Source organism: Arachis ipaensis, chromosome B01 (assembly GCF_000816755.2).
Source record: "Arachis ipaensis cultivar K30076 chromosome B01, Araip1.1, whole genome shotgun sequence".
In the NCBI taxonomy this organism is placed as follows: Eukaryota; Viridiplantae; Streptophyta; class Magnoliopsida; order Fabales; family Fabaceae; genus Arachis; species Arachis ipaensis.
Window position 1 is genome coordinate 57,533,722 of NC_029785.2, and position 9,421 is coordinate 57,543,142.

The window sequence follows — 9,421 nt, forward strand, 5'->3', positions numbered from 1 at the left end:
GGTTGAGTGTTGTCCGACCTATGAGAGCATTGTAAGCTGAACTTACATTGACTACGATGTATTCTATTTTGAGGGTCCTGGATTGGTCTCCTTTTCCGAAGGTTGTATGTAGTGATATATATCCTAGTGGTCGAACCGGGGTATCTCCTAACCCGAACAGACTATTTGGATATGCCTTAAGTTCTTTTTCTTCTAAGCCGAGTTTATCAAAGGCTGTCTTGAATAATATGTCGGCAGAACTCCCTTGGTCTATTAAGGTGCGGTGTAGGTTGGCGTTTGCCAATATGATGGTGATGACCATGGGATCGTCGTGTCCGGTGATGATGCCGGACGCGTCCTCCTTAGTGAATGTTATCGCTGGGATGTTGAGTGCTTCCTCCTCTCCTTCGACATGATATACTTCTTTGAGGTACCTTTTGTGGGAAGATTTGGAGATCCCTCCTGCTGCGAATCCGCCATGTATCATGTGGACATGTCTTTCTGGTGTCCGAGGTGATCATTCTGTTCGCTCGGTATCTTCATCCCTTCGTCTTTTTCTTTGATCATCATCTCGGGTGGCCAGGAATCGATCTAATTTTCCTTCCCATACCAATTTTTCTATGATATTTTTTAAGTCGAAACATTCATTGGTGGCGTGTCCTCTGACCCGATGAAATTCACAATATTCCTTCCGATTTCCTCCTTCCCTTTTTCCTTTGAGGGGCCGTGCTGGGGGAATTTTTTCTGTATGACAGACCTCTTTGTATATTTCGACTAGGGATGCTCTGCGGGGAGTATAATTATGGTATTTTTTAATTTTCTCCCCTTGTCGGTCTTCTTTTCGTTTTGATTCCTTGTCTTTGTCTCGGTAGGAGGCCCCCGATTTTGAGGTCTCTCCTAACCGAGCGTTTTCTTCCATGTTGATGTATTTTTCTGCCCGTTCCTGCACTTCGTCTAAGGAGGTCGGGTACTTTTTTAATATAAACTGGCTGAAAGGTCCCTCTCGTAGGCCGTTGATAAGTCCCATGATGGCGACCTCTGTGGTAAGCTTTGTATGTCCATGCATATTTTGTTGAATCTTTCCATGTAATTGCGGAGGCTCTCCCGATCTCCTTGCTTGATCCCTAGTAGACTGGGAGCGTGCTTAGCCTTGTCTTTTTGGATGGAGAATCTGGCCAGGAACGTTTTGGCCAGGTAGTCGAAATTTGAGACAGACTTCGGAGGTAGGTTGTCGAACCATCTGATTGCTGTCTTTGTGAGAGTTGTTGGAAAAGCTTTGCAGCGAACGGCATCTAAAGCATTGGTAAGGTACATTCTGCTTCTGAAGTTGCTGAAATGATGGTTGGGATCTGTGGTGCCATCATACAAAGTCATGTCTGGAAGTTTGAAGTCTTTAGGGGTTTTAGTCTTCATGATTTCCCTAGTGAATGGATCTTGATCCTTGCGAGAGTTGTCCTCAGGGGTGGTCCGGGTAGCCTTTGCTTTGAGATCGGCTTCAAGTTGTAGGAGTTTATCTTCCAATTCTCGACGTCGCCTTACCTCTCTTTGTAGATCCTTGCCAACTTCTTGCTGGTACTGGCTTTCTTTTTCGAGTTGCTTTAGGCGATCTTGAAGTGCTTCTATTACTCCCGGATGCGATGAGTTTTTGTCTCCGTTAGATTCTGGAGTATCCTTTGGTGTGGCATCCGTATTTTTGTGCGACGTTCTGTCCTCTAGATCTGAGTTGTGGTCGTTGTCATGGTCGTCCGCCATGGTGATGGGATGACTTCCAGGTTCCCCGGCAACGGCGCCAATGTTCCGAGGGTTACCTGAAACTGTAGGTCGATCTCGGACGAGATCCTCAATGATGGTCGGAACCGATGTGTCCAGCTGGTGAATGGAGGCCAGAGCTGATACGTCCGACTTGTTTGGACTTGGACGTGCTGCTGATCTTCTGTCACCGAAGGGTGGGGGGTATCTGCAAGAGACTCCGATGCTTAAGTTAGCATGGGTATTAAACAGGTGTTATGTAGAATCAGAGTATGAGTTATACCTGGGTGCTCCAGTGTATTTATAGTAGTGTGGGCTGACCTTTCTGATAAGATAAGTTAGTTATCTTATCTTATCTTATCTTATTTTGGGTGAAGTCAGCTTATCTTCAAGGGAACCGCCTTTATCTCTATACGCTTGGATTGCCTTTGGATTTGGGTCGTGTTCCTCTACTTGGGCCCTTTACTGGGCTTTCCTGTTGATTTGGCCGATCTCTTTAGAAGAGGTCGGGTAGTCTGACCTGAAGAGGTCGGTCGCTTTGTCGCCAATCATCCCGGGTCGGGTAACTCGACCCAGGGTATGAACAGGACCCTATCGAGTCATAGAAGTACTTGGGAAGGGCTACTACAGACTATCCGAACTCGACGGGCGAGAACTTCCTAGGTCGTGGCACGCCTACAACCTAAGAAGATACTATAGCTAGAGAAGATAAAAGATCTCATCATAGGATGCACTCTTTTTCCTGAAAAGGTTTTTTAATAAGGCACCAAGTTGAGATCCAGAAATTATCCAACTCAAAGGGATAAAAACTCTATATGTACATATTTTCATTTTCATTTAAATAAAATATATTAGACCCTCTACAAAGTTTTCAAGACGCATTAATCTGAAACATTCATCGTCCGATTATAAAGGACAGATTGGCAAAAAGTGAAAAACAAATTCACTGCACGATCACGATAAAGACCAACAAAGATGAAAACCAAATTCATCTAAAGGTCGACTAAATGAGAATTTAACCCACCTTCTACAAATCGGCAAAGATGAAAACAGAATAATGCAAGAAGTTATCGAAAGTGATCCGGAGAAAGGACCTGACGAGGTCCTAATGGATTGCTAAATAATAACTTAAAAGACTGGCCGATGTTAAGAAGTCGGACCAAGTCAAACCAAGTTATAAGTAAACCTTGGAAAGAGGTCTGGCCAACCCTATAAAAGAGGATTACCTTAACTTAGAAGGGCTCGACATGACAAAGTCGGCCCAAAACATAAAGTTATAGAAGTGATCCCTGAAAGAGACTTGAACAAGGTCCAAGAAAGAGGATTACAAAAATAACATAGAAGGGCCCGACATGATGAGGTCGGCCCAAAACATAAAGTTATAGAAGTAATCCCTGAAAGAGACCTGAACAAGGTCCAAGAAAGAGGATTACAAAAATAACTTAGAAGGGCCCGACATGACGAGGTCGGCCCAAAACATAAAGTTATAGAAGTAATCCTTGAAAGAGACCTGAACAAGGTCCAAGAAAGAGGATTACAAAAATAACTTAGAAGGGCCCGACATGACGAGGTCGGCCCAAAACATAAAGTTATAGAAGTAATCCCTGAAAGAGACCTGAACAAGGTCCAAGAAAGAGGATTACAAAAATAACTTAGAAGGGCCAGACATGACGAGGTCGGCCCAAAACATAAAGTTATAGAAGTAATCCCTGAAAGAGACCTGAGCAAGGTCCAAGAAAGAGGATTACAAAAATAACTTGATCCGACATGACGAGGTCGGCCCAAAACATAAAGTTATAGAAGTGATCCCTGAAAGAAACCTGAACAAGGTCCAAGAAAGAGGATTACAAAAATAACTTTATCTGACATGACGAGGTCGGCCCAAAACATAAAGTTATAGAAGTAATCCCTGAAAGAGACTTGAACAAAGTCTAAGAAAGAGGATTACAAAATAACTTAATCCAACATGACGAAGTCGGCCCAAGACATAAAAGTTATAAACTTAATCCCTGAAAGAGACCTGAACAAAGTCCAAGAAAGAGGATTACAAAAGTAACTTGGAAGGGTCCGACATGACAAAGTCGACCCACATAAAGTGCACTTGGCAGAAACCTCACAAAAGGTCCAAACAAAACAGGATACTGTTTGTTGCCTCAAAGGAATCAAAGCCACAAGCACAAAAGCAACTCAAAGAGATCGAACAACAAGGCTCCAGCACTACCAAAAGCCTAGAAAAAAGTGCCTCGACGAGATAAAGATCGACATAATACTAAAAGCGCGAAGTTGTGATAAAAATAAATTCAAAAGGGCTACCCAAACCAGCCCCAAGAACTTGGAAGCTATTTTTGTTTCTTAGCCTAAACAAGTGTCAACGGTCAGCAAAATAAAATTTACAAAATAAAGAGTTTAAAAGCCCACAAGCCCGGCTATCTACATAATCAAGATAAAAAAGTCCAGTTAAACATCAGAAGCCTTCCCGGTAGCATCAGCATGGGGAGAAGGAGGGTGAGTCTGAATGGGCACAGCATCCACGGTCCCATCATATCGGTTCAGGATTTGATAGTCCGTATCGGATACCGGATGACCGACCTCCGCTGAAGAAATTGAAGAAGTTGACACTTTAGCGGCAGGCGTAGGGAGAGGTTCAACATCATCATCATCCGAGTCATCAAGGACAATCTTACCATCCCTCACAACATTGTCCAGGCTGAAAAGAGACAGATCGACCTCGGGAGCCAGAATTCAAACCTGCTCCTTCAGGTTCTCATAAGCAGAATTCACGCTGCCGACAAGGTGACCTTGGAGCTCGGAGTAATCAGTTCGGGCAGACTCCAACTCCTCCCTCAGACGCATTACCTCCCGATAGGATGTAACATAGCTGTCTTTATGCCTCAATGCCGTGTCCTCTGCCAACCTCACAGAAGCCGCCAAGGTAAGGGAGCTAGCCTTCTCACTCTCCAGCTCTTTCTCCAGTTTGGACACTTTTGCTTCGAGCCCCTCCTTCAAGCCTTTCATCTGATCAAACTCCTGTTTAGCCTCCTCCATGAAGGCTTTGGTGGCATGAAGAGGAAGATTTTGGGCAGTTCGGTACAAGGCAGCCCCATGTGCGCCATCTTAACACTACTCCGAGTTATAAAGTCCAAATGGTGAAGGAGCGATACATCATCCATAGGGAGGACACCGTAAGGACCGATCTGCTGATCTACGAACTCGACCGCATCAAAATCCGGGGCATCAAGGTTGAAAGGCTCAATGGTTTTTTGCTTTTTGTTGGGAGGAGCACCAGAAGTAACAACAGAGGCTTGGGGAGGATCAATCAAATGAACCCGGGGAGTTGGGATTACCTTCCTCGCCCTAGGTGAGCTCGGAACGGACGGCTTTGACTGAGCCTGGGAAGATCCCTCCCCGGCCGCCTTGGCCGTGATGTTTTTTGCTGCGGTAGCTTTCTTCGCCCTTTTGAAGGCCTTCATAGATTCATTATCCTTAATCATCTCTGCAAAGCAAAACACAAGCAGTAAGGAATCAATTAACAAATCAGAAAAGAGCTTGCAAACAGTATAGGAGCAGACAAAAGAGGAAAATGAAAAAATTAACTACCCAGCTCAGTTCAGAGGAGAGAGGGGTTGGTTAAAAACTTCTTTGTGTCGAGATGGGGAGGCTGACCCCAGGTCTCTTCCAGAACAGTCACAAAAGCTTACTCAGCCTCATCCAACATTTCCCATGAATATCTAGATACCCTCACGTCCTTTTGCCATTCCAAGGGAAAGGCGGGCTCGTCATTTTCATCCAGAAAAAATGGCCGAGCTCCTTCAACAGCTCGGACTTTAAAAAAGTAATTTTTAAAATCACGGAAAGATTCATCAAACATGGAGAAGACCTTCTTTCCCTGGGAAGCTCGGAAAGAAACCCAAGCAGCTTTTTTCTTTACTACCCCAGGCTTCGTCAAAACAAAGAGATAGAAGAAAAAAGATTGCGAGGTAGGAATACCGAATCCATGACACAACAATTGAAAGATTTTTATGAAACCCCAGGAATTGGGGTGAAGTTGGGAAGGAGCAACATTACAGGACCATAACAGGTTGGTCTCAAAATTAGTAAAAGGAAGGGTGATACTCATCGGGCCAAAAAAGAAATCGTAAACATAGAAACAAGGGCGATCTCCAGCAACCCATGTAGAGAAACAAACTCTCTCTTCAGAAGTGGGAGGTACAAGTTCGTAATTCTTTTCCTCACCAGCACTACTACAAACCCTATGAAATTGCCTAAGCTGCTGACAAAATTCAGAATCAACCAAAGAAACACACAAGAGAACTATTGAATCCACCCAATCAGCCATGCCCTCAGGGACTTGGGAAGATGTCTCAACAATGTCCCAAAAAACATCTCGGATAAAGACAAAACATCTCAGAACAGCTCGGACAAGCGCGATTCGGAGCAATACAAGCAAAAGGAAACCCCGGGACTCACACTAGAGACCCAGGAGCATCCTTTTGGGGGCAAGTTAAGGCGCGAGATAACACTCTGAGAAGAAAAGTCGCGAGTTACAAATCAAAAATTATCAAAATAATTACCTCCCAAAATTCACAGTCTCAGACAGAACTAACAAGCAACAAAAGCATCAAGAGGAAGTCAAGAAAATGCACTCCGAACAAAAGGCAAAAATTAAATTATGGGTATCGTTATCTCCTACAAAGGTACAGCAACAAGGAAAGCCACCAAAATAGAGTAGGAGTCAAGGGGCAATCTTTTGAAATTGTGAGCAAGATACAGTTTTTTCAAAAAGCAGCCAGAAGCAACAGTAGAACATGCAAAGCCCTAGGAAGCCTCAAACAGAAATACCCGGAATATGCATAAAAACGAAAAAGAAAAAATACATTACAGCGACAAGTAAACACAAGATCATAGAAAGGTCCAAGCTTTTTTCATACAGTCAAAAATCAAAGAGTCACCAAAAAACCAAAAACAAAGCAACGAAAAAGTGAAGAAACTGTAAATGAAACCAACCTGGAAAAAAGCAGAAAGCTTTAGAAGAGTCGAAGATGGGAGACGAAATCCTGAATTGCCCTCGCACAAGCAAAAGCACCAGGCAATGTCACAGGAAGAAACGCGAAATTACAAACTCCAGGCGAAAACAGAAAATGAGAAAGAAAAGGGAAGTTATGGTAACAAGAAAAGAGAAACCGTCTTTTCTGTGTGTAAAGATTCAAATTAGAAAGCCAAGGGAAACGGGGCATTAAAAACTAATTAATAAGGGTATTAAAAACCCTCGCCCGTTCCCAAGAACAGAGCGCTAATACAAAAGCGCGCGCTTTTAGAAGAAAACGTTCCGCATTCAAAAACGAAGACTCTACAAGGAAGAAGTCGACCGGTGCCCGAGTTCGGCTTCATCAGAGCAGGATCGAAGTCCTAAATATAAAACTCGACCTACCAAAAAAGACCGAACTCGAGCAGGGGCACTGTTCATACCCTGGGTCGAGTTGTCCGACCCAGGATGATTAGCGACAAAGCGACCGACCTCCTCAGGTCATACTATCCGACCTCTTTTTAAAGAGAGCTCGGCCAAACCGACAGAAAAGCTCAGTAAGGGGCCCAAATAGAGGAACACGACCCAAATCCAAAGGCAGTCCAATCCTACAGAGATAAGGGCGGTTCCCTTGAAGATAAGCTGACCTCACTCAAAGATAAGATAAGATAAGATAACTAACTTATCTTATCTAAAAAGGTCACTCCACACCATTATAAATACACTGGAGCACCCAGGTATAACTCATACTCTAATTCTACAAAAAATTTGTTGAATACCCATGCTAACTTAAGCATCGAAGTCTCTTACAGGTACCCTCCACCCTCTGGTGACGAAGGATCAGCAGTACAGCCAAGTTCAACAAGTCGAACACAACAGCTCCGGCCTCCACTTACAGCCAGACACGTCATCTCCGACTAGCACAGAAGATCTCGTCCGAGATCGACCTACAGTTTCAGGTAACCCTCGGAACAGTACCTTTTTTAGGTTTTTTGGTAGTGTTGGAGCCTTGTTGCTCGACATCTTTGGATGGCCTTTGCGTTTCATACTTGTGGCTTTGATTCCTTTGAGGTTGTGGATGTTATGTCGGCTTCTGAAGTTATTTCTAGTAATCCTATTTTGTTTGGACCTTTTGTGAGGTCTCTGCTAGGAATTACTTTTTATAACGTTTGGATTTTTGGGAGGCCGACTTCGTCATGTCGGGTCCTTCTAAGTTATTTTTGTAATCCTCTTTTTTGGACCTTGTTCAGGTCTCTTTCTGGGATTACTTTTATAACTTTATATTTTGGGCCGACTTTATCATGTCGGGCCCTTCTAAGTTATTTTTGTAATCCTCTTTCTTGGACCTCATTCAGGTCTCTTTCAGGGATTACTTCTATAACTTTTATGTTTTGGGCCGACTTCATCATGTCGGGCCCTTCTAAGTTATTTTTGTAATCCTCTTTCTTGGACCTTGTTTAGGTCTCTTTCAGGGTTTACTTCTATAACTTTTATGTTTTGGGCCGACTTCATCATGTTGGGCCCTTCTAAGCTATAGTAATCCTCTTTTATAGGGTTGGCCAGACCTCTTTCAAGGAATTTACTTATAAATTTGGTTATTGCGACTGGTCCGACTTCTTTACGTTGGCCAGTCTTTAAGTTATTTTTAGCAATACATTTTATTAAGACCTCATCAGGTCCTTTCTATGGATCACTTTTGATAACTTCTTGCATTATTCTGTTTTCATCTTTGCCAATTTGTAGAAGTTGGGATAATCCACGTTTGGTCGAACTTTTAATGAATTTGGTTTTCATCTCTGTTGGTCTTTGTCGTGATCGTGCAATGAATTTGATTTTCACTTTCTGCCGATCTGTAGCTTTATAATCAGACGATGAATGTTTCATATTAATGCGGCTTGCGAATTTGTAGAAGATCTAAACAGATTTTATTCAAAGTAAAATGCAAATATATACATGTGAAAGCGTTATCCCTCTAAGTTGGGCAATTTATAGGTCTTGGCTTGGCGCCTCGTTAAAAAACCTTTTCAGGAAAAAAGAGTGTGTCTTATCCTAAGATCCTTTATCATCTCTAACTATAGTACCTTCTTAGGTTACAGGCGTGCCATGACCTAGGAAGCTCTCGCTCATCGAGTTCGGACAGTCTGTAGTAGCCCTTTCCAAGTACTTCTATAACTCGGTAGGGTCCTTTCTAGTTTGCTGCCAGCTTTCCTTCTTCAGGTCGAGTTGTTCCGATATCATTTCAGATTAGGATGAGGTCGTTCTCAGAAAAACCTCACGGCATTACCCTTTGATTATATCTCGAAGCCATTCGATGTTTTAATGCCTCTTCCCTGATCCGAGCTCTTTCTTGGACTTCTGAAAGTAGGTCGAGGTCTTCCCTTTGAAGTTGGGAGTTGGCTTCTTCATTATAGTGGATCACTCTAGGCGACCCTTCTTCAATCTTCACTGGGATCATTGCCTCCGTTCCGTACGCTAATCGGAAGGGTGATTCCTTTGTGGTGGAATGTGACATTGTTCGATATGCCCATAGGACTTGTGGGAGCTCTTCCGCCCAGGCTCCCTTTGCATTCTGTAATCTCCATTTTAGCCCAGCCAATATGACTTTGTTGGCAGCTTCAGCTTGTCCATTGGCTTGGGGATGTTCTACAGAAGTGAACTGGTGTTTTATGT